The 24,170-nt window shown below is 45.3% G+C and overlaps 1 long non-coding RNA gene across 1 annotated transcript in view; it reads left to right on the forward strand.

Moving 5' to 3' along the window:
* The first annotated feature begins 275 nt into the window (after positions 1 to 275).
* The window catches only part of LOC124024627, a 54,159-nt gene continuing 30,264 nt past the window's right edge, over positions 276 to 24,170 (forward strand). Inside the window, exon 1 of the long non-coding RNA XR_006837035.1 lies at positions 276 to 419. This is a non-coding gene — a long non-coding RNA (uncharacterized LOC124024627). The remainder of the gene's footprint in view (positions 420 to 24,170) is intronic.

The following is a 24,170-nucleotide window of genomic DNA, read 5'->3' on the forward strand; positions in this document are numbered from 1 at the left end:
CTCTGCTGACCGCTCTGTGTGTCTGGTATTGAATATGAATAGGATGGTGGCAGCAACACAGCACCGCCAGCTTCCTAATTAGCTTCTTCACTTTGTGTGTGTGTGTGTGTGTATATGTCGCGGGAGCCAAGGTACTGTCAAGAGAGACTGCCTGATCCTCTCAAAGGCTCGCCCCACTATTAATGAGGTGTGTGGTGTGTGGTGTGTGTGTGTGTGTGTGTGATGTCACAGAGCATGACACACCTGCCCAGCAGGTGGAGGCTTTAAAAGCTATGCGGAGCAACACAGACTCCTCATTGACTGATCTCTCTCTCTCTCTCGTTCTCTCCGTTTTACAGCCTAAAATGCCCCAGCTGGTGACCTCTGACATGTAAATGGCGTCCAAAGTGAGAGATGCTGTGGTCTGGTACCAGAAGAAGGTAAGAATCCTCTTGTTTCTGTTGTATTTATCTTTGATTGCTTGATTCCTTCCAACAGGATCCCGTGTCTATTTTACCTCAGAGGAGTGAAGAGAGAGAAAATAAACAATGTAGACAGACAGACAGACAGACAGACAGACAGACAGACAGACAGACAGACAGACAGACAGACAGACAGACAGACAGACAGACAGACAGACAGACAGACAGACAGACAGACAGACAGACAGACAGACAGACAGACAGACAGACAGACAGACAGACAGACAGACAGACAGACAGACAGACAGACAGACAGACAGACAGACAGACAGACAGACAGACAGACAGACAGACAGACAGACAGACGTTTTGATAGGGTTACCTGCTGTTAATAGACTGACAGACGTTTTGATAGGGTTACCTGCTGTTAATAGACTGACAGACAGTTGGTGGTTTTGATAGGGTTACCTGCTGTTAATAGACTGACAGACAGTTGGTGGTTTTGATAGGGTTACCTGCTGTTAATAGACTGACAGACAGTTGGTGGTTTTGATAGGGTTACCTGCTGTTAATAGACTGACAGACAGTTGGTGGTTTTGATAGGGTTACCTGCTGTTAATAGACTGACAGACAGTTGGTGGTTTTGATAGGGTTACCTGCTGTTTCAGTTTGAGTTTAGACCAGTTTATGATCGTTTTAATACCGGAGTCATCAAGTCATTTTTTTTAGCTGTAGGCTTTGTAACCAAGCAACACACAGTAAGCCTGTCCTTATGCTGAGGTCTGTGGCCAGCACTGATGTAACAGATCCCTGGTACTGGACGGACACACACACACACACAGACAGATGGAGGCTATTATTAATGTTGTTGTGTACCTCTCTGTGTCCTGCCTGCGTCCTTCACTGTGGCTGACCCGACCGCTCAGTACCGTCTACATTACATCATAGACCACAGGGTCTCAGTAGGCTGAAAACAGAACCGGTTTTTATTCTGGTCAGGAAACATATTTATTAGTGTTTTAGTTGATTGATCCAGTCATACTGTATGCATAAGTACTTCTATTCAGGCTAGATGATTAAGGTGCTGTTGTCTATTACTAGTTAGGGATGAAATGGGAAGGTCTGTATGAGTCTATTGGTCTTTTCTCAATGATAACTACTTCTATTCAGGCTAGATGATTAAGGTGCTGCTGTCTATTACTAGTTAGGGATGAAATGGGAAGGTCTGTATGAGTCTATTGGTCTTTTCTCAATGATAACTACTTCTATTCAGGCTAGATGATTAAGGTGCTGTTGTCTATTACTAGTTAGGGATGAAATGGGAAGGTCTGTATGAGTCTATTGGTCTTTTCTCAATGATAACTACTTCTATTCAGGCTAGATGATTAAGGTGCTGCTGTCTATTACTAGTTAGGGATGAAATGGGAAGGTCTGTATGAGTCTATTGGTCTTTTCTCAATGATAACTACTTCTATTCAGGCTAGATGATTAAGGTGCTGTTGTCTATTACTAGTTAGGGATGAAATGGGAAGGTCTGTATGAGTCTATTGGTCTTTTCTCAATGATAACTACTTCTATTCAGGCTAGATGATTAAGGTGCTGCTGTCTATTACTAGTTAGGGATGAAATGGGAAGGTCTGTATGAGTCTATTGGTCTTTTCTCAATGATAACTACTTCTATTCAGGCTAGATGATTAAGGTGCTGCTGTCTATTACTAGTTAGGGATGAAATGGGAAGGTCTGTATGAGTCTATTGGTCTTTTCTCAATGATAACTACTTCTATTCAGGCTAGATGATTAAGGTGCTGCTGTCTATTACTAGTTAGGGATGAAATGGGAAGGTCTGTATGAGTCTATTGGTCTTTTCTCAATGATAACTACTTCTATTCAGGCTAGATGATTAAGGTGCTGTTGTCTATTACTAGTTAGGGATGAAATGGGAAGGTCTGTATGAGTCTATTGGTCTTTTCTCAATGATAACTACTTCTATTCAGGCTAGATGATTAAGGTGCTGTTGTCTATTACTAGTTAGGGATGAAATGGGAAGGTCTGTATGAGTCTATTGGTCTTTTCTCAATGATAACTACTTCTATTCAGGCTAGATGATTAAGGTGCTGCTGTCTATTACTAGTTAGGGATGAAATGGGAAGGTCTGTATGAGTCTATTGGTCTTTTCTCAATGATAACTACTTCTATTCAGGCTAGATGATTAAGGTGCTGCTGTCTATTACTAGTTAGGGATGAAATGGGAAGGTCTGTATGAGTCTATTGGTCTTTTCTCAATGATAACTACTTCTATTCAGGCTAGATGATTAAGGTGCTGTTGTCTATTACTAGTTAGGGATGAAATGGGAAGGTCTGTATGAGTCTATTGGTCTTTTCTCAATGATAACTACTTCTATTCAGGCTAGATGATTAAGGTGCTGTTGTCTATTACTAGTTAGGGATGAAATGGGAAGGTCTGTATGAGTCTATTGGTCTTTTCTCAATGATAACTACTTCTATTCAGGCTAGATGATTAAGGTGCTGCTGTCTATTACTAGTTAGGGATGAAATGGGAAGGTCTGTATGAGTCTATTGGTCTTTTCTCAATGATAACTACTTCTATTCAGGCTAGATGATTAAGGTGCTGCTGTCTATTACTAGTTAGGGATGAAATGGGAAGGTCTGTATGAGTCTATTGGTCTTTTCTCAATGATAACTACTTCTATTCAGGCTAGATGATTAAGGTGCTGTTGTCTATTACTAGTTAGGGATGAAATGGGAAGGTCTGTATGAGTCTATTGGTCTTTTCTCAATGATAACTACTTCTATTCAGGCTAGATGATTAAGGTGCTGCTGTCTATTACTAGTTAGGGATGAAATGGGAAGGTCTGTATGAGTCTATTGGTCTTTTCTCAATGATAACTACTTCTATTCAGGCTAGATGATTAAGGTGCTGTTGTCTATTACTAGTTAGGGATGAAATGGGAAGGTCTGTATGAGTCTATTGGTCTTTTCTCAATGATAACTACTTCTATTCAGGCTAGATGATTAAGGTGCTGCTGTCTATTACTAGTTAGGGATGAAATGGGAAGGTCTGTATGAGTCTATTGGTCTTTTCTCAATGATAACTACTTCTATTCAGGCTAGATGATTAAGGTGCTGCTGTCTATTACTAGTTAGGGATGAAATGGGAAGGTCTGTATGAGTCTATTGGTCTTTTCTCAATGATAACTACTTCTATTCAGGCTAGATGATTAAGGTGCTGCTGTCTATTACTAGTTAGGGATGAAATGGGAAGGTCTGTATGAGTCTATTGGTCTTTTCTCAATGATAACTACTTCTATTCAGGCTAGATGATTAAGGTGCTGTTGTCTATTACTAGTTAGGGATGAAATGGGAAGGTCTGTATGAGTCTATTGGTCTTTTCTCAATGATAACTACTTCTATTCAGGCTAGATGATTAAGGTGCTGTTGTCTATTACTAGTTAGGGATGAAATGGGAAGGTCTGTATGAGTCTATTGGTCTTTTCTCAATGATAACTACTTCTATTCAGGCTAGATGATTAAGGTGCTGCTGTCTATTACTAGTTAGGGATGAAATGGGAAGGTCTGTATGAGTCTATTGGTCTTTTCTCAATGATAACTACTTCTATTCAGGCTAGATGATTAAGGTGCTGTTGTCTATTACTAGTTAGGGATGAAATGGGAAGGTCTGTATGAGTCTATTGGTCTTTTCTCAATGATAACTACTTCTATTCAGGCTAGATGATTAAGGTGCTGTTGTCTATTACTAGTTAGGGATGAAATGGGAAGGTCTGTATGAGTCTATTGGTCTTTTCTCAATGATAACTACTTCTATTCAGGCTAGATGATTAAGGTGCTGTGTCTATTACTAGTTAGGGATGAAATGGGAAGGTCTGTATGAGTCTATTGGTCTTTTCTCAATGATAACTACTTCTATTCAGGCTAGATGATTAAGGTGCTGCTGTCTATTACTAGTTAGGGATGAAATGGGAAGGTCTGTATGAGTCTATTGGTCTTTTCTCAATGATAACTACTTCTATTCAGGCTAGATGATTAAGGTGCTGCTGTCTATTACTAGTTAGGGATGAAATGGGAAGGTCTGTATGAGTCTATTGGTCTTTTCTCAATGATAACTACTTCTATTCAGGCTAGATGATTAAGGTGCTGTTGTCTATTACTAGTTAGGGATGAAATGGGAAGGTCTGTATGAGTCTATTGGTCTTTTCTCAATGATAACTACTTCTATTCAGGCTAGATGATTAAGGTGCTGTTGTCTATTACTAGTTAGGGATGAAATGGGAAGGTCTGTATGAGTCTATTGGTCTTTTCTCAATGATAACTACTTCTATTCAGGCTAGATGATTAAGGTGCTGCTGTCTATTACTAGTTAGGGATGAAATGGGAAGGTCTGTATGAGTCTATTGGTCTTTTCTCAATGATAACTACTTCTATTCAGGCTAGATGATTAAGGTGCTGCTGTCTATTACTAGTTAGGGATGAAATGGGAAGGTCTGTATGAGTCTATTGGTCTTTTCTCAATGATAACTACTTCTATTCAGGCTAGATGATTAAGGTGCTGCTGTCTATTACTAGTTAAGGGATGAAATGGGAAGGTCTGTATGAGTCTATTGGTCTTTTCTCAATGATAACTACTTCTATTCAGGCTAGATGATTAAGGTGCTGTTGTCTATTACTAGTTAGGGATGAAATGGGAAGGTCTGTATGAGTCTATTGGTCTTTTCTCAATGATAACTACTTCTATTCAGGCTAGATGATTAAGGTGCTGTTGTCTATTACTAGTTAGGGATGAAATGGGAAGGTCTGTATGAGTCTATTGGTCTTTTCTCAATGATAACTACTTCTATTCAGGCTAGATGATTAAGGTGCTGCTGTCTATTACTAGTTAGGGATGAAATGGGAAGGTCTGTATGAGTCTATTGGTCTTTTCTCAATGATAACTACTTCTATTCAGGCTAGATGATTAAGGTGCTGCTGTCTATTACTAGTTAGGGATGAAATGGGAAGGTCTGTATGAGTCTATTGGTCTTTTCTCAATGATAACTACTTCTATTCCAGGCTAGACTTCTATTCAGGCTAGATGATTAAGGTGCTGTTGTCTATTACTAGTTAGGGATGAAATGGGAAGGTCTGTATGAGTCTATTGGTCTTTTCTCAATGATAACTACTTCTATTCAGGCTAGATGATTAAGGTGCTGTTGTCTATTACTAGTTAGGGATGAAATGGGAAGGTCTGTATGAGTCTATTGGTCTTTTCTCAATGATAACTACTTCTATTCAGGCTAGATGATTAAGGTGCTGCTGTCTATTACTAGTTAGGGATGAAATGGGAAGGTCTGTATGAGTCTATTGGTCTTTTCTCAATGAAGTAAAGAGCGGTGAAAGAGCCAGGCATTATTAACCTGCTGGTGTAACGGCTCCCTAATGTTCGCCTGTCAGCCTCCCCATACAGGACCATCATGAAAACTATTCTGAGCAGGGCTGTAGAGTTGATTCAGAGGAGGTGGTGTTGATTCGGAGGAGGTGGTGTTGATTCGGAGGAGGTGGTGTTGATTCGGAGGAGGTGGTGTTGATTCGGAGGAGGTCGTGTTGATTCGGAGGAGGTCGTGTTGATTCGGAGGAGGTGGCGCGTGGATTCGGAGGAGGTGGCGCGTGGATTCTGAGGAGGTGGCGCGTGGATTCTGAGGAGGTGGCGCGTGGATTCTGAGGAGGTGGCGCGTGGATTCTGAGGAGGTGGCGCGTGGATTCTGAGGAGGTGGCGCGTGGATTCTGAGGAGGTGGCGCGTGGATTCGGAGGAGGTGGCGCGTGGATTCGGAGGAGGTGGCGCGTGGATTCGGAGGAGGTGGCGCGTGGATTCGGAGGAGGTGGCGCGTGGATTCGGAGGAGGTGGCGCGTGGATTCGGAGGAGGTGGCGCGTGGATTCGGAGGAGGTGGCGCGTGGATTCTGAGGAGGTGGCGCGTGGATTCTGAGGAGGTGGCGCGTGGATTCGGAGGAGGTGGCGCGTGGATTCGGAGGAGGTGGCGCGTGGATTCGGAGGAGGTGGCGCGTGGATTCGGAGGAGATGGCGCGTGGATTCGGACTGACAGAACAAGACAGAGAGAGGGACAGGTAGAGAATGATAGAGAGCAGTCAGTCAGTTCGTCAGTCAGGTCCAAACAACTCCTAGTGTGTTTGAATGGGAATGACTCAACCCTGCTAGCTGTTAGCAGAACATGTTATGACATGAACCTACAGCCCTCCTCTGAGACAGAGACTCAGCAGAGAGAGAGAGACCGTAGGGAGGGAGAGCAAAATGGAGAGACATGGAGAAGGAAAAGAGAAATGGATAAAAAGTAAGGAGAAAGACAGAGACATGTGGGTAGAAAAATGGATAGAGACATAACAAGAGAGAGAGAGACCGTAGGGAGGGAGAGCAAAATGGAGAGACATGGAGAAGGAAAAGAGAAATGGATAAAAAGTAAGGAGAAAGACAGAGACATGTGGGTAGAAAAATGGATAGAGACATAACAAGAGAGAGAGAGACCGTAGGGAGGGAGAGCAAAATGGAGAGACATGGAGAAGGAAAAGAGAAATGGATAAAAAGTAAGGAGAAAGACAGAGACACGTGGGTAGAAAAATGGATAGAGACATAACAAGAGAGAGAGCAATGTCTCTATCGATCTCTACCTCTGTGTCTGTCTTTCTCCTTATTACTCTCCATTGATCTGTCTTTCTATCCATTTCTCTTCACCTTCTCTTATCCCTCTCCGTTATTCTTTCTCTCTCTCTCTCTCCCCCCTCGTGGCTTTGTGCCCTTTACAACGAGACGTTTCACTTCCCTCACTGTGGAGAGGTTTATGGGAAAAGGACTGCTCCTAGGAGAGTGGCTCTTAGGAGCAGGAGCCCATCTCCTGTTTCTGTAGCATGACACAGCTTGATACAGGTGCACCCCCTGGACAGGCCGCTAGTCTCTTCCAATACTATCGGCCTGTATCTTAATCTTGTGTTTTCTTAGCTCCTTCATAGCTACTTTGCGCTTCACAATAAACTAGCACTCCTGGAATTGAATGTGTTTAAAACAGGCTTCTAATCTTTTCCATCAGTTGGCACAAATGTCTGATTCATTCTGAGTCGATCTCTTCCAGTCAGACACCTAGAGGGGAAACATCCTGGTCAGGCATTGGGCTATTACGGGGGTGATACAGTTTATCTGGTCAGGTGTTGGGCTATAACGAGGGTGATGCCGTATATCTGGTCAGGAGTTGGGCTATTACGGGGGTGATAGTTTCTGGTCAGGTGTTGGGCTATAATGAGGGAGATACAGTATATCTGGTCAGGTGTTCGGCTATTACGGGGGTGATATAGTATATCTGGTCAGGTGTTGGGCTATTACGGGGGTGATACAGTTTATCTGGTCAGGTGTTGGGCTATTACGGGGGTGATACAGTATATCTGGTCAGGCGTTGGGCTATTACGGGGGTGATACAGTTTATCTGGTCAGGTGTTGGGCTATTACGGGGGTGATACAGTTTCTGGTCAGGCGTTGGGCTATAATGAGGGTGATACAGTTTCTGGTCAGGCGTTTGGCTATTACGGGGGTGATACAGTATATATGGTCTAGCTTTGGGCTATAACAAGGGTGATGTATCTGTTTAGGAGTTGGGCTATAACGAGGGTGATACAGTATATCTGGTCAGGTGTTGGGCTATAACGAGGGTGATATATATGGTTAGGAGTTGGGCTATAACGAGGGTGATGCAGTATATCTGGTCAGGTGTTGGGCTTTAACGAGGGTGATATATCTGGTTAGGAGTTGGGCTATAACAAGGGTGAAATATCTGGTTAGGAGTTGGGCTAGACCGGGGGTGATATGATATACACGGAGTATACCAAATATTAAATACATGTTTCAAATAAACCCCCCTCCACAGGGAGGCTGGTCCATGTTGACTCTAATGCTTCCCACAGTTGTGTCAAGTTGGCTGGATGTCCTTTGGGTGGTCGACCAATATTGATATACACAGGAAACTGTTGAGCGTGAAAAACCCAGCAGCGTTGCAGTTCTTGACACAAACCGGTGCGCCTGGCGCCTACTACCATGCTGTTCCAAGGCACTTAAATATTTAGGTCTTGTCTATTCACCCTCTGAATGGCACACATACACAATCCAAGTCTGAACTGTCTCAAGGCTTAAAACTCCCTTTAACCGGTCTCCTCCCCTTCATCTACACTGACTGAAGTGGATTTAACAAGTGACGTAAATAAGGGATCATAGATTTCACCAGGATTCACCTGGTCAGCCTGTTCTGGAAAGAGCAGGTGTCCTTAATGTTTTTTATACTCAGTTTATTAGAAGGCTACGGTGGGAGTGTATGTTATGTTATGTGGTGGGTGCTGTCCAGACTGTTAAGGGGGAGTGTATGTTATGTTGTGGGTGCTGTCCAGACTGTTAAGGGGGAGTGTATGTTATGTTATGTGGTGGGTGCTGTCCAGACTGTTAAGGGGGAGTGTATGTTATGTGGTGGGTGCTGTCCAGACTGTTAAGGGGGAGTGTATGTTATGTGGTGGGTGCTGTCCAGACTGTTAAGGGGGAGTGTATGTTATGTTATGTGGTGGGTGCTGTCCAGACTGTTAAGGGGGAGTGTATGTTATGTTATGTGGTGGGTGCTGTCCAGACTGTTAAGGGGGAGTGTATGTTATGTGATGGGTGCTGTCCAGACTGTTAAGGGGGAGTGTATGTTATGTTATGTGGTGGGTGCTGTCCAGACTGTTAAGGGGGAGTGTATGTTATGTTATGTGATGGGTGCTGTCCAGACTGTTAACGGGGAGTGTATGTTATGTGGTGGGTGCTGTCCAGACTGTTAAGGGGGAGTGTATGTTATGTTATGTGGTGGGTGCTGTCCAGACTGTTAAGGGGGAGTGTATGTTATGTTATGTTATGTGGTGGGTGCTGTCCAGACTGTTAAGGGGGAGTGTATGTTATGTTATGTGGTGGGTGCTGTCCAGACTGTTAAGGGGGAGTGTATGTTATGTTATATGGTGGGTGCTGTCCAGACTGTTAAGGGGGAGTGTATGTTATGTTATGTGATGGGTGCTGTCCAGACTGTTAAGGGGGAGTGTATGTTATGTTATATGATGGGTGCTGTCCAGACTGTTAAGGGGGAGTGTATGTTATGTGGTGGGTGCTGTCCAGACTGTTAAGGGGGAGTGTATGTTATGTTATGTTATGTGGTGGGTGCTGTCCAGACTGTTAAGGGGGAGTGTATGTTATGTTATGTGATGGGTGCTGTCCAGACTGTTAAGGGGGAGTGTATGTTATGTTATGTTATGTTATGTGATGGGTGCTGTCCAGACTGTTAAGGGGGAGTGTATGTTATGTGGTGGGTGCTGTCCAGACTGTTAAGGGGGAGTGTATGTTATGTGGTGGGTGCTGTCCAGACTGTTAAGGGGGAGTGTATGTTATGTTATGTGGTGGGTGCTGTCCAGACTGTTAAGGGGAGTGTATGTTATGTTATGTTATGTGATGGGTGCTGTCCAGACTGTTAAGGGGGAGTGTATGTTATGTTATGTTATGTTATGTTATGTGATGGGTGCTGTCCAGACTGTTAAGGGGGAGTGTATGTTATGTGGTGGGTGCTGTCCAGACTGTTAAGGGGGAGTGTATGTTATGTTATGTGATGGGTGCTGTCCAGACTGTTAAGGGGGAGTGTATGTTATGTTATGTGGTGGGTGCTGTCCAGACTGTTAAGGGGGAGTGTATGTTATGTTATGTGATGGGTGCTGTCCAGACTGTTAAGGGGGAGTGTATGTTATGTTATGTTATGTTATGTGATGGGTGCTGTCCAGACTGTTAAGGGGGGAGTGTATGTTATGTTATGTGGTGGGTGCTGTCCAGACTGTTAAGGGGGAGTGTATGTTATGTTATGTTATGTGGTGGGTGCTGTCCAGACTGTTAAGGGGAGTGTATGTTATGTTATGTGGTGGGTGCTGTCCAGACTGTTAAGGGGAGTGTATGTTATGTTATATGGTGGGTGCTGTCCAGACTGTTAAGGGGGAGTGTATGTTATGTTATGTGATGGGTGCTGTCCAGACTGTTAAGGGGGAGTGTATGTTATGTTATATGATGGGTGCTGTCCAGACTGTTAAGGGGGAGTGTATGTTATGTGGTGGGTGCTGTCCAGACTGTTAAGGGGGAGTGTATGTTATGTTATGTTATGTGGTGGGTGCTGTCCAGACTGTTAAGGGGGAGTGTATGTTATGTTATGTTATGTGATGGGTGCTGTCCAGACTGTTAAGGGGGAGTGTATGTTATGTGGTGGGTGCTGTCCAGACTGTTAAGGGGGAGTGTATGTTATGTTATGTGATGGGTGCTGTCCAGACTGTTAAGGGGGAGTGTATGTTATGTTATGTGGTGGGTGCTGTCCAGACTGTTAAGGGGGAGTGTATGTTATGTTATGTGATGGGTGCTGTCCAGACTGTTAAGGGGGAGTGTATGTTATGTTATGTGATGGGTGCTGTCCAGACTGTTAAGGGGGAGTGTATGTTATGTGGTGGGTGCTGTCCAGACTGTTAAGGGGGAGTGTATGTTATGTTATGTTATGTGGTGGGTGCTGTCCAGACTGTTAAGGGGAGTGTATGTTATGTGGTGGGTGCTGTCAGACTGTTAACCAGATGTGTATGTTATGTGGTGGGTGCTGTCCAGACTGTTAAGGGGGAGTGTATGTTATGTTATGTGGTGGGTGCTGTCCAGACTGTTAAGGGGGAGTGTATGTTATGTTATGTTATGTGATGGGTGCTGTCCAGACTGTTAAGGGGGAGTGTATGTTATGTTATGTTATGTTATGTTATGTGATGGGTGCTGTCCAGACTGTTAAGGGGGAGTGTATGTTATGTGGTGGGTGCTGTCCAGACTGTTAAGGGGGAGTGTATGTTATGTTATGTGATGGGTGCTGTCCAGACTGTTAAGGGGGAGTGTATGTTATGTTATGTGGTGGGTGCTGTCCAGACTGTTAGATGTGTATGTTATGTTATGTGATGGGTGCTGTCCAGACTGTTAAGGGGAGTGTATGTTATGTTATGTGATGGGTGCTGTCCAGACTGTTAAGGGGGAGTGTATGTTATGTGGTGGGTGCTGTCCAGACTGTTAAGGGGGAGTGTATGTTATGTTATGTTATGTGGTGGGTGCTGTCCAGACTGTTAAGGGGGAGTGTATGTTATGTGGTGGGTGCTGTCCAGACTGTTAACGGGGAGTGTATGTTATGTGGTGGGTGCTGTCCAGACTGTTAAGGGGGAGTGTATGTTATGAGATGGGTGCTGTCCAGACCGGAATGCTGTCTGTCATTCTGTCACTGCAGTGTGATCTCATTAACCCTCACCTGATCTGGGCTATGGATCTGTTCCAAATGGCACCCTACTCCCTACATAGTACACAACTTTTGACCAGACGCCATAGGGAATAGGGTACCATTTAGGAGTCAACAAAGGACAGGATCCAGTCATGTCACACGTCCCAGTCCAGCCTTGCCTGCTTAGGATAGTTGGTTTTATTTAGCCCCAGTCACATGAGCTAGTGAAGTCTATAATAGACTTACATCACTGTATGAGCTGTGATGGAATAAGCTGGTGTCTATCCGTCTCTCACATAGGTGCAGAATGGTGTTGCATCTCATCTGAAAGGATGTGTTTGGGTGTAGGCTGCGTTGTTGTGCTATTGTGGGCCGGTGTTGTGACTGAGAGACTGGAGGTCACAGTTTTAGAAAAAGCCCCTTGTTGATTCTGTTCTGTTTCACATCCTGTTTTAACCAGCCATAGGTTGGTAGAATCTACAATATGTCACTGTGAGCTCTTAGTTCTAAAATGTGTGTTTGTGACCTTTGCGCTGTAAGGTGTGTGTGTGTGTGTGTGTGTGTGTGTGTGTGTGTGTGTGTGTGTGTGTGTGTGTGTGTGTGTGTGTGTGTGTGTGTGTGTGTGTGTGTGTGTGTGTGTGTGTGTGTGTGTGTGTGTGTGTGTGTGTGTGTGTGTGTGAGCTGCTATGGAGTGTTTAGTAAGGCGATACTTCCTCCCTCCATACCAGATGTGTCAGTGTTCCAGCAGAGTATCTCTCCATACCAGATGTGTCAGTGTTCAGTGTTCCAGCTGAGTCTCTCTCCATACCAGATGTGCCAGTGTTCCAGCTGAGTCTCTCTCCATACCAGATGTGCCAGTGTTCCACCTGAGTCTCTCTCCATACCAGATGTGTTAGTGTTCCAGCCGAGTCTCTCTCCATACCAGATGTGCCAGTGTTCCAGCCGAGTCTCCTTCTATACCAGATGTGCCAGTGTTCCAGCTGAGTCTCCTTCTATACCAGATGTGCCAGTGTTCCAGCTGAGTCTCCCTCCATACCAGATGTGCCAGTGTTCCAGCTGAGTCTCCTTCTATACCAGATGTGCCAGTGTTCCAGCTGAGTCTCCCTCCATACCAGATGTGCCAGTGTTCCAGCTGAGTCTCCCTCCATACCAGATGTGTCAGTGTTCCAGCCGAGTCTCTCCATACCAGATGTGCCAGTGTTCCAGCCGAGTCTCTCTCCATACCAGATGTGTCAGTGTTCCAGCTGAGTCTCTCTCCATACCAGATGTGTCAGTGTTCCAGCCGAGTCTCCTTCTATACCAGATGTGTCAGTGTTCCAGCTGAGTCTCTCCATACCAGATGTGTCAGTGTTCCAGCTGAGTCTCTCCATACCAGATGTGCCAGTGTTCCAGCTGAGTCTCTCTCCATACCAGATGTGCCAGTGTTCCAGCTGAGTCTCTCCATACCAGATGTGCCAGTGTTCCAGCTGAGTCTCTCTCCATACCAGATGTGCCAGTGTTCCAGCTGAGTCTCTCCATACCAGATGTGCCAGTGTTCCAGCCGAGTCTCTCCATACCAGATGAGTCTCTGGCTCCTTCTGCTGCAGCACAAACAGACATTTTCTTCTGGATGGAAAATCTTTTACCTCAGACGTAAAGCACTGCAGGGTGTAGCCAGCTAGGGTGTGACTGACAACTCTGTGGTTGTAGGAAAACCTTCCTACGCCATTGCCCCACATACAGCCTTATTCTGAAATGGTTCTTTCCCCTCATCAGTCTACACACAGTACGCCATAATGACAAAGCAAAAACAGGTTTTTAGACATGTTTGTACATTAAATTTGGTTTTTGTTTTTAAATATCACATTTCCAGAAGTATTCAGACCCTTTACTCAGTACTTTGTTGAAGCATCTGTGGCAGCGATTACAGCCTCAAGTCTTGGGTATGATGCTACAAACTTTGCACAACATTTGCAGATTTTCTCCCATTCTTCTCTGCAGATCCTCTCCAGCTCTTTCAGGTGGGAGGAGAAGCGTCGCTGCACAGCTATTTTCAGGTCTCACCAGAGATGTTAGATCGGGTTCAAGTCCAGGCTCTGGCTGGGCCACTCAAGGACATTGAGACTTGTCCCGAAGCCACTCCTGCATTATCTTGGCTGTGTGCTTAGGGTCGTTGTCCTGTTGGAAGCTGAACCTTTGCCCCAGTCTGAGGTCCTGAGCGCTCTGGAGCAGGTTTTCATCAAGGATCTCTCTGTACTTTGCTCTGTTCATCTTTCCCTCGATCCTGACTAGTCTCCCAGTTCCTGCCACTGAAAACATCCTGCTGCCACCACCATGCTTCACTGTAGGGATGGTGCCAGGTTTCCTCCAGACGTGACGCTTTGGCATTCAATGCTGCAGAAATGTTATGGTACCCTTCCTCAGATCTGTGCTTCAACACAATCCTTTCTCGGAGCTCTACGGACCATTCCTTCGACCTCATGGCTTGGTTTTTGCTCTGACATGCACTTTCAACTCTGGGACCTTTATATAGACAGGTGTGTGCCTTTCCAAATCATGTCCAATCGATTGAATTCACCACAGGTGGACTCCAAGTTGTAGAAACATCTCAAGGATGATCAATGGAAACAGGATGCACCTGAGCTCAATTTCCAGTCTCATATAAGGTATTTCTGTTTTTTTTATTTTAATACATTTGCTAACATTTGTAAAAACCTGTTTTCGCCTTGTCGTTATGGGGTATTGTGTGTAGATTGATGAGGAACAACATTTATTTAATAAATTTTAGATTAAGGCTGTAACGTAACAAAATGTGGAAAAAGTACTCCCTTGGCTTTCCCCCAACCGCAAATCTGTCTAGCATCGGATTACCTATCATAACCTGAACCATTAGAAACTAACTTAACCACAGATCTAGGATCAGGTTTGCCCAATCTTAACCTGAACCATTAGAAACTAACTTAACCATAGATCTAGCATCGGATTACCTATCATAACCTGAAACATTAGAAACTAACTTAACCACAGATCTAGCATCGGATTACCTATCATAACCTGAACCATTAGAAACTAACTTAACCACAGATCTAGGATCAGGTTTGCCCAATCTTAACCTGAACCATTAGAAACTAATTTAACCACAGATCTAGGATCAGGTTTGCCCAATCTTAACCTTGTCTGTCTCAGGTAAGGAAGGGTGTGGTTCTGTTATAGACAGACTCAATCACCACACTGTTTTGTGTTACCGTAGCAACAGAGAAAGGCTGATATTAGTGTTTGTCACCTGTCTTTGTGTTCGGTGTGAGAACGGTGAGAGAAAGGTGTCTTATCCCTGAGTTTAGCGCTGATTGTCTCTGATGTGTTGACATGAACTGTGTTGCCAAGGAGATGGCAACAATGACATCACAGCCGGATTCACAAAACCTTCTTAAGAAGAAATGTCTTCTGTCCTTCACTATAGACTTATGAAGAAAGTTAAGTCAAGTTGCTATTCCCCAAAAGGTTCTTGGAAATGGTTGTGCATTATTTATTATACTTCTCCTTAAGAAAACAGTTGAGGAGAAATTGGTTTCTTGAAAGTAAAGATGCTGAATTTCTTCTTGTTTTGTGAATCTGATCTTCAGTGGAATCACATCACTATGGTTACGATAGTTTACTGTGAACCTCACCTCAGAGTAGTAGTGACATGCGGACCTCAGAGAGATTGTCTGGATGACAACACAACAGCTGCTGTCAGTCAAATTCCCTTTTGTTAGAAAAAGGTGAGAAAATCCCATTAAAAAATGACGACCTTGTAACCTGAAAAGACGTCGTTGAGACATTCTCCAAAATAACAACGTTCAGTCCTTCATCTGCTGTTTGTATTCAAGGAATGTGCCTTGTCTTTAAAACTAGTTCTACTGGTGTGTGTGTGTGTGTGTGTGTGTGTGTGTGTGTGTGTGTGTGTGTGTGTGTGTGTGTGTGTGTGTGTGTGTGTGTGTGTGTGTGTGTGTGTGTGTGTGTGTGTGTGTGTGTGTGTGTGTGTGTGTGTGTGAACATAATACTCTCTGTCAGAGAAGGGAAAGGAGGATACCTAGTCAGTTGCTTAACTGACTGCATTCAATCAGGTGCTGGTCGGGGAGTCACAATGGACTACAGCACTCTGGTAACACACATAACACACTGGACTGTCTCGTTGACTTTACTAAGGAGGAATCCCCACTGTCTGACATGTTGTTAGCTGTAGCTGCAGGCTTAGTGCAATGAGACAGACGTTAGCTTTCTTAATGTCTTTTCTGACCTGTGGGAAGAAAGGAGAGGAGACATCCCCCCCCTCCTCCCCCTCCTCCTCCACATTATAACAGACAGAGACATCTCCCCCTCCTCCTCCACATTATAACAGACAGAGACATCTCCCCCTCCTCCTCCACATTATAACAGACAGAGACATCTCCCCCTCCTCCTCCACATTATAACAGACAGAGACATCTCCCCTCCTCCTCCTCCTCCTCCACATTATAACAGACAGAGACATCTCCCCCCTCCTCCCCCTCCTCCTCCACATTATAACAGACAGAGACATCTCCCTCCTCCTCCTCCACATTATAACAGACAGAGACATCTCCTCCTCCTCCTCCACATTATAACAGACAGAGACATCTCCTCCTCCTCCTCCACATTATAACAGACAGAGACATCTCCCCCCTCCTCCTCCACATTATAACAGACAGAGACATCTCCCCCTCCTCCTCCACATTATAACAGACAGAGACATCTCCCCCTCCTCCTCCACATTATAACAGACAGAGACATCTCCTCCTCCTCCTCCACATTATAACAGACAGAGACATCTCCCCCTCCTCCTCCACATTATAACAGACAGAGACATCTCCCCCTCCTCCTCCACATTATAACAGACAGAGACATCTCCTCCTCCTCCTCCACATTATAACAGACAGAGAGATCTCCTCTCCTCCTCCACATTATAACAGACAGAGACATCTCCTCCTCCTCCTCCACATTATAACAGACAGAGACATCTCCCCCTCCTCCACCCCTACATTATAACAGACAGAGACATCTCCCCCTCCTCCTCCTCCTCCACATTATAACAGACAGAGACATCTCCCCCTCCTCCACCCCTACATTATAACAGACAGAGACATCTCCCCCTCCTCCTCCACATTATAACAGACAGAGACATCTCCCCCTCCTCCTCCACATTATAACAGACAGAGACATCTCCCCCTCCTCCTCCTCCTCCTCCTCCACATTATAACAGACAGAGACATCTCCCCTCCTCCTGCTCTCCACATTATAACAGACAGAGACATCTCCCTCCTCCTCCTCCACATTATAACAGACAGAGACATCTCCCCCTCCTCCTCCTCCACATTATAACAGACAGAGACATCTCCCTCCTCCTCCTCCACATTATAACAGACAGAGACATCTCCCCCTCCTCCTCCATATTATAACAGAGAGACATCTCCCCCTCCCCTCCTCCTCCTCCACATTATAACAGACAGAGACATCTCCCTCCTCCTGCTCCTCCACATTATAACAGACAGAGACATCTCCCCCTCCTCCTCCATATTATAACAGACAGAGACATCTCCCCCCTCCTCCTCCATATTATAACAGACAGAGACATCTCCCCCCTCCTCCTCCTCCTCCTCCTCCACATTATAACAGACAGAGATATCTCCCTCCTCCTGCTCCTCCACATTATAACAGACAGAGACATCCCCCTCCTCCTCCACTGCAGTGTGGAGACTATTGTTACATAACCTGGCTGCCACGGCAACGCGAGGATCATCCTCCCATCCTCCCTACAGCTCGGTTGTCATGGTGAACCTGGCAGTGCGGCAACAAGGCTCTTATTTCATTCATTCAGTGTGATGATGTAATAGAGGCTGTTCTGAGAACAGATGGATGGTGTTCAGTCACTACTGCAGGTCATAGATGGGTTGTAATATTTCTGTTTGTTTTGAAGAGGTTCCTTCCTTAGTCCTCTAGGTATTACTTCCTTAGTCCTCTAGGTATTACTTCCTTAGTCCTCTAGGTATTACTTCCTTAGTCCTCTTGGTATTACTTCCTTATGTGTCTTGGTATTACTTCCTTATGTGTCTTGGTATTACTTCCTTAGTCCTCTTGGTATTACTTCCTTATGTGTCTTGGTATTACTTCCTTAGTCCTCTAGGTATTACTTCCTTAGTCCTCTTGGTATTACTTCCTTATGTGTCTTGGTATTACTTCCTTAGTCCTCTTGGTATTACTTCCTTATGTGTCTTGGTATTACTTCCTTAGCCCTCTTGGTATTACTTCCTTGGTCCTCTTGGTATTACTTCCTTGGTCCTCTTGGTATTACTTCCTTAGTCCTCTTGGTATTACTTCCTTAGTCCTCTTGGTATTACTTCCTTATGTGTCTTGGTATTACTTCCTTAGTCCTCTTGGTATTACTTCCTTGGTCCTCTTGGTATTACTTCCTTGGGCCTCTTGGTATTACTTCCTTGGGCCTCTTGGTATTACTTCCTTGGGCCTCTTGGTATTACTTCCTTGGGCCTCTTGGTATTACTTCCTTGGGCCTCTTGGTATTACTTCCTTGGGCCTCTTGGTATTACTTCCTTGGTCCTCTTGGTATTACTTCCTTGGTCCTCTTGGTATTACTTCCTTGGTCCTCTTGGTATTACTTCCTAGGTCCTCTTGGTATTACTTCCTTGGTCCTCCTGGTATTACAAACTTTGGTGTCTTGGTGTTACTTTCTTAGTCCTCTTGGTATTACTTCCTTGGTCTTCTTTGTTAGGAAGTAGGATGTAAGATGTTGACCCATATAATGATTATAGCCTATCACAGGGCAGGAGTATGCCTCCTCTCTCTCTCTTTTGCCATCTCTCTCTCTCTCAATTCAAGGGGGTTTATTGGCATGGAAAACACATGTTTACATCGCCAAAGCAAGTGAAGTAGATAATAAACAAAAGTGAAATAAACCTTAAAAATGAACCGTAAACATTACACTCACAAGTTTCAAAGGAAAAGAGACATGTCAAATGTCATGTGACATCGATATACAGTGTTATAATGATGTGCAAATAGTTAATGTACAAAATGGAAAATGAAAATGGGTTTTATTTCCAATGGTGTTTGTTCTTCACTGGTTGCCCTTTTCTTGTGGCAACAGGTCACAAATCTTGCTGCTGTGATTGCACAGTTATTCTGCCACTGTGTACTCTCTGTTTAGGGCCAAATAGCATTCTAGTTTGCTCTGTTTTTTTGTTAATTATTTTCAATGTGTCAAGTAATTATCTTTTAGTTTTTCTCATGATTTGGTTGGGTCTAATTCTGTTGCTGTCCTGGGACTCTGTGGGGTCTGTTTGTGTTTGTGAACAGAGCCCCAGGACCAGCATGCTTAGGGGACTCTTCTCCAGGTTAATTTCTCTGTAGGTGATGGCTTTGTTATGGAAGGTTTTGGAATCGCTTCCTTTTAGGTGGTTGTAGAATTTAACGTCTCTTTTCTGGATTTTGATAACTAGCGGGTATCGGCCTAATTCTGCTCTGCATTATTTGGTTTTCTACATTGTACACAGAGGAATTTTTGCAGAATTCTTCATGCAGAGTTTCAATTTGGTGTTTGTCCCATTTTGTGAATTCGTGGTTGGTGAGCGGACCCCAGACCTCACAACCATAAAGGGCTCTATAACTGATTCAAGTATTTTTAGCCAGATCCTAATTGGTATGTTGAATTTTATGTTCCTTTTGATGGCATAGAAGGCCCTTCTTGCCTTGTCTCTCAGATTTTTCACAGCTTTGTGGAAGTTACCTGTGGCGCTGATGTTTAGGCCAAGGTATGTATTGTTTTTTGTGTGCTCTAGGGCAACAGTGTCTAGATGGAATTTGTATTTGTGGTCCTGGCGACTGGACCTTTTTTTGGAACACCATTATTTTGGTCTTACTGAGATTTACTGTCAGGGCCCAGGTCTGGCAGAATTTGTGTAGAATATCTAGGTGCTGCTGTTGGCCCTCCTTAGTTGGTGACAGAAGCACCAGATCATCAGCAAACAGTAGACATTTGACTTCAGATTCTAGTAGGGTGTGGCCGGGTGCTGCAGATTTTTCTAGTGCCCGCGCCAATTCGTTGATATATATGTTGAAGAGGGTGGGGCTTAAGCTGCATCCCTGTCTCACCCCACGGTCCTGTGGGAAGAAATGTATGTGTTTTTTTGCCTATTTTATCCGCACACTTGTTGTTTGTGTACATGGATTTTATAATGTCGTATGTTTTACCCCCAACACCACTTTCCATCAATTTGTATAGCAGACCCTCATGCCAAATTGAGTCTAAGGCTTTTTTTAATCAACAAAGCATGAGAAGACTTTGCCTTTGTTTTGGTTTGTTTGTTTGTCAATTAGGGTGTGCAGGGTGAATACATGGTCTGTTGTACGGTAATTTGGTAAAAGCCAATGTGACATTTGCTCAGTACATTGTTTTCACTGAGGAAATGTACGAGTCTGCTGTTAATGATAATGCAGCGGATTTTCCCAAGGTTGCTGTTGATGCATATCCCACGGTAGTTATTGGAGTCAAATTTGTCTCCACTTTTTGTGGATTGGGTGATCAGTCCTTGGTTCCAAATATTGGGAAGAGCTAAGGATGCCAGAGCTAAGGATGATGTTAAAGAGTTTTAGTATAGCCAATTGGAATGTGTTGTCTGTATATTTGATCATTTCATTGAAGATAACATCAACACCACAGGCCTTTTTGGGGCGGAGGGTTTTTATTTTGTCCTGTAGCTCATTCAAGGTAATTGGAGAATCCAGGTGGTTCTGGGAGTCTTTAATAGTTCATTCTAAGATTTGTATTTGATCATGTATATGTTTTTGCTCCTTGTTCTTTGTTATAGAGCCAAAAATATTGGAGAAGTGTTTTCTATTTGAGATTTTTAGATTTGTTAGGGAAGCTGAGAGGTCAAATATAGGGTTAAGATTTTCTACTGCCAAGTTTACACCTTCACTATTACAGTGGAATGTTTTACCCAGGAAATTGTCTGAAAGGGATTGCATTTGTTGTTGCCTAATTGTTTTTTTGGTAGGTTTCCAAACTCCATCTATAGCATTTCAAAATGTTACTCAGTTTCTTTGGCTTTGATGCCTCATGATTGAGTATTGCTCTGTTTAAGTAGACTGTGATTTTGCTGTGGTCTGATAGGGGTGTCAGTGGACTGACTGTGAACGCTCTGAGAGACTCTGGGTTGAGGTCAGTGATAAAGTAGTCTACAGTACTACTACCAAGAGATGAGCTAAAGGTGTACCTACCATAGGAGTCCCCTCAATGCCTACCATTGAATATGTACATACCCAGCGTGCGACAGAGCTGCAGGAGTTGTGACCCATTTTTGTTGGTTATGTTGTCATAGTTGTGCCTAGGGGGGCATATGGGGGAGGGGATGCTGTCACCTCCAGGCAGGTGTTTGTCCCCCTGTGTGCTGAGGGTGTCAGGTTCTTGTCCGGTTCTGGCATTAAGGTCGCCACAGACTAGTACATGTCCCTGGGCCTGGAAATTATTGATTTCCCCCTCCAGGATGGAGAAGCTGTCTTCATTAAAGTATGGGGATTCTAGTGGGGGTTATAGGTTGCACACAGGAGGACATTATTCTCTGTTAAGATCATTTCCTTTTGAATTTCTAGCCAAATGTAAAATGTTCCTATTTTGATTAATTTAATGGTGTGAGTTAGGTCTGCTCTATACCAAATTAGCATACCCCCTGAGTCCCTTCCCTGTTTCACACCTGGTAGTTTGGTGGATGGAACTACCAGCTCTCTGTAGCCTAGAGGGCAACCAGTGGGTCCATCTCCCCCGGTCTCTTCTCCTCTAGACTAGCCACCCCCGGTCTCTTTTCTCTCCTCTAGACTAGCCACCCCCGGTCTCTTCTCCTCTAGACTAGTCACCCCCGGTCTCTTCTCCTCTAGACTAGTCTCCCCCGGTCTCTTCTCCTCTAGACTAGCCACCCCCGGTCTCTTCTCCTCTAGACTAGCCACCCCCGGTCTCTTCTCCTCTAGACTAGCCACCCCCGGTCTCTTTTCTCTCCTCTAGACTAGCCACCCCCGGTCTCTTTTCTTTCCTCTAGACTAGTCACCCCCGGTCTCTTCTCCTCTAGACTAGCCACTCCCGGTCTCTTTTCTTTCCTCTAGACTAGCCACTCCCGGTCTCTTTTCTTTCCTCTAGACTAGTCACTCCCGGTCTCTTCTCCTCTAGACTAGCCACCCCCGGTCTCTCCTCCTCTAGACTAGCCACCCCCGGTCTCTTTTCTCTCCTCTAGACTAGCCACCCCCGGTCTCTTCTCCTCTAGACTAGCCACCCCCGGTCTCTTTTCTCTCCTCTAGACTAGTTACCCCCGGTCTCTTCTCCTCTAGACTAGCCACCCCCGGTCTCTCCTCCTCTAGACTAGCCACCCCCTCTCTCTTTTCTCTCCTCTAGACTAGCCACCCCGGTCTCTTTTCTCTCCTCTAGACTAGTTACCCCGGTCTCTTCTCCTCTAGACTAGCCACCCCGGTCTCTCCTCCTCTAGACTAGCCACCCCGGTCTCTCCTCCTCTAGACTAGCCACCCCGGTCTCTTTTCTTTCCTCTAGACTAGCCACCCCGGTCTCTCCTCCTCTAGACTAGCCACCCCGGTCTCTCCTCCTCTAGACTAGCCACCCCCGGTCTCTTTTCTTTCCTCTAGACTAGCCACCCCCGGTCTCTTCTCCTCTAGACTAGCCACCCCCGGTCTCTTTTCTCTCCTCTAGACTAGTTACCCCGGTCTCTTCTCCTCTAGACTAGCCACCCCCGGTCTCTTTTCTTTCCTCTAGACTAGCCACCCCCCCCGGTCTCTTTTCTCTCCTCTAGACTAGTTACCCCGGTCTCTTCTCCTCTAGACTAGCCACCCCGGTCTCTTTTCTTTCCTCTAGACTAGTTACCCCCGGTCTCTTTTCTTTCCTCTAGACTAGCCACCCCGGTCTCTTCTCCTCTAGACTAGCCACCCCGGTCTCTTTTCTTTCCTCTAGACTAGTTACCCCGGTCTCTTTTCTTTCCTCTAGACTAGCCACCCCGGTCTCTTCTCCTCTAGACTAGCCACCCCGGTCTCTTTTCTTTCCTCTAGACTAGCCACCCCCGGTCTCTTTTCTTTCCTCTAGACTAGCCACCCCCAGTCTCTTTTCTCTCCTCTAGACTAGCCACTCCCAGTCTCTTTTCTCTCCTCTAGACTAGCCACCCCCGGTCTCTTCTCCTCTAGACTAGTCACCCCCGGTCTCTTTTCTTTCCTCTAGACTAGCCACCCCGGTCTCTTTTCTCTCCTCTAGACTAGCCACCCCCGGTCTCTCCTCCTCTAGACTAGCCACCCCCGGTCTCTTTTCTTTCCTCTAGACTAGTCACGTTCACTCTCTCCTCCTCTAGACTAGCCACTCCCAGTCTCTTTTCTCTCCTCTAGACTAGCCACCCCCGGTCTCTTCTCCTCTAGACTAGTCACCCCCGGTCTCTTTTCTTTCCTCTAGACTAGCCACCCCCGGTCTCTTTTCTTTCCTCTAGACTAGCCACCCCGGTCTCTTCTCCTCTAGACTAGCCACCCCCGGTCTCTTCTCCTCTAGACTAGCCACCCCGGTCTCTTTTCTTTCCTCTAGACTAGCCACCCCGGTCTCTTTTCTTTCCTCTAGACTAGCCACCCCCGGTCTCTTTTCTTTCCTCTAGACTAGTCACGTTCACTCTCTCCTCCTCTAGACTAGCCACTCCCAGTCTCTTTTCTCTCCTCTAGACTAGCCACCCCGGTCTCTTCTCCTCTAGACTAGTCACCCCCGGTCTCTTTTCTTTCCTCTAGACTAGCCACCCCGGTCTCTTTTCTTTCCTCTAGACTAGCCACCCCCGGTCTCTTTTCTTTCCTCTAGACTAGCCACCCCCGTGTCTCTTTTCTTTCCTCTAGACTAGTTACCCCGGTCTCTCCTCCTCTAGACTAGCCACCCCCGGTCTCTTCTCCTCTAGACTAGCCACCCCGGTCTCTTTTCTTTCCTCTAGACTAGCCACCCCCGGTCTCTTTTCTTTCCTCTAGACTAGCCACCCCGGTCTCTTTTCTTTCCTCTAGACTAGTTACCCCCGGTCTCTCCTCCTCTAGACTAGCCACCCCCGGTCTCTTCTCCTCTAGACTAGCCACCCCGGTCTCTTTTCTCTCCTCTAGACTAGCCACCCCCGGTCTCTTTTCTTTCCTCTAGACTAGTCACGTTCACTCTCTCCTCCTCTAGACTAGCCACCCCCGGTCTCTCCTCCTCTAGACTAGCCACCCCCGGTCTCTTTTCTTTCCTCTAGACTAGTCACGTTCACTCTCTCCTCCTCTAGACTAGCCACCCCGGTCTCTCCTCCTCTAGACTAGCCACCCCGGTCTCTCCTCCTCTAGACTAGTTACCCCCCGGTCTCTCCTCCTCTAGACTAGCCACC

This window comes from Oncorhynchus gorbuscha, unplaced genomic scaffold, assembly GCF_021184085.1.
Source record: "Oncorhynchus gorbuscha isolate QuinsamMale2020 ecotype Even-year unplaced genomic scaffold, OgorEven_v1.0 Un_scaffold_1976, whole genome shotgun sequence".
NCBI lineage: Eukaryota > Metazoa > Chordata > Actinopteri > Salmoniformes > Salmonidae > Oncorhynchus > Oncorhynchus gorbuscha.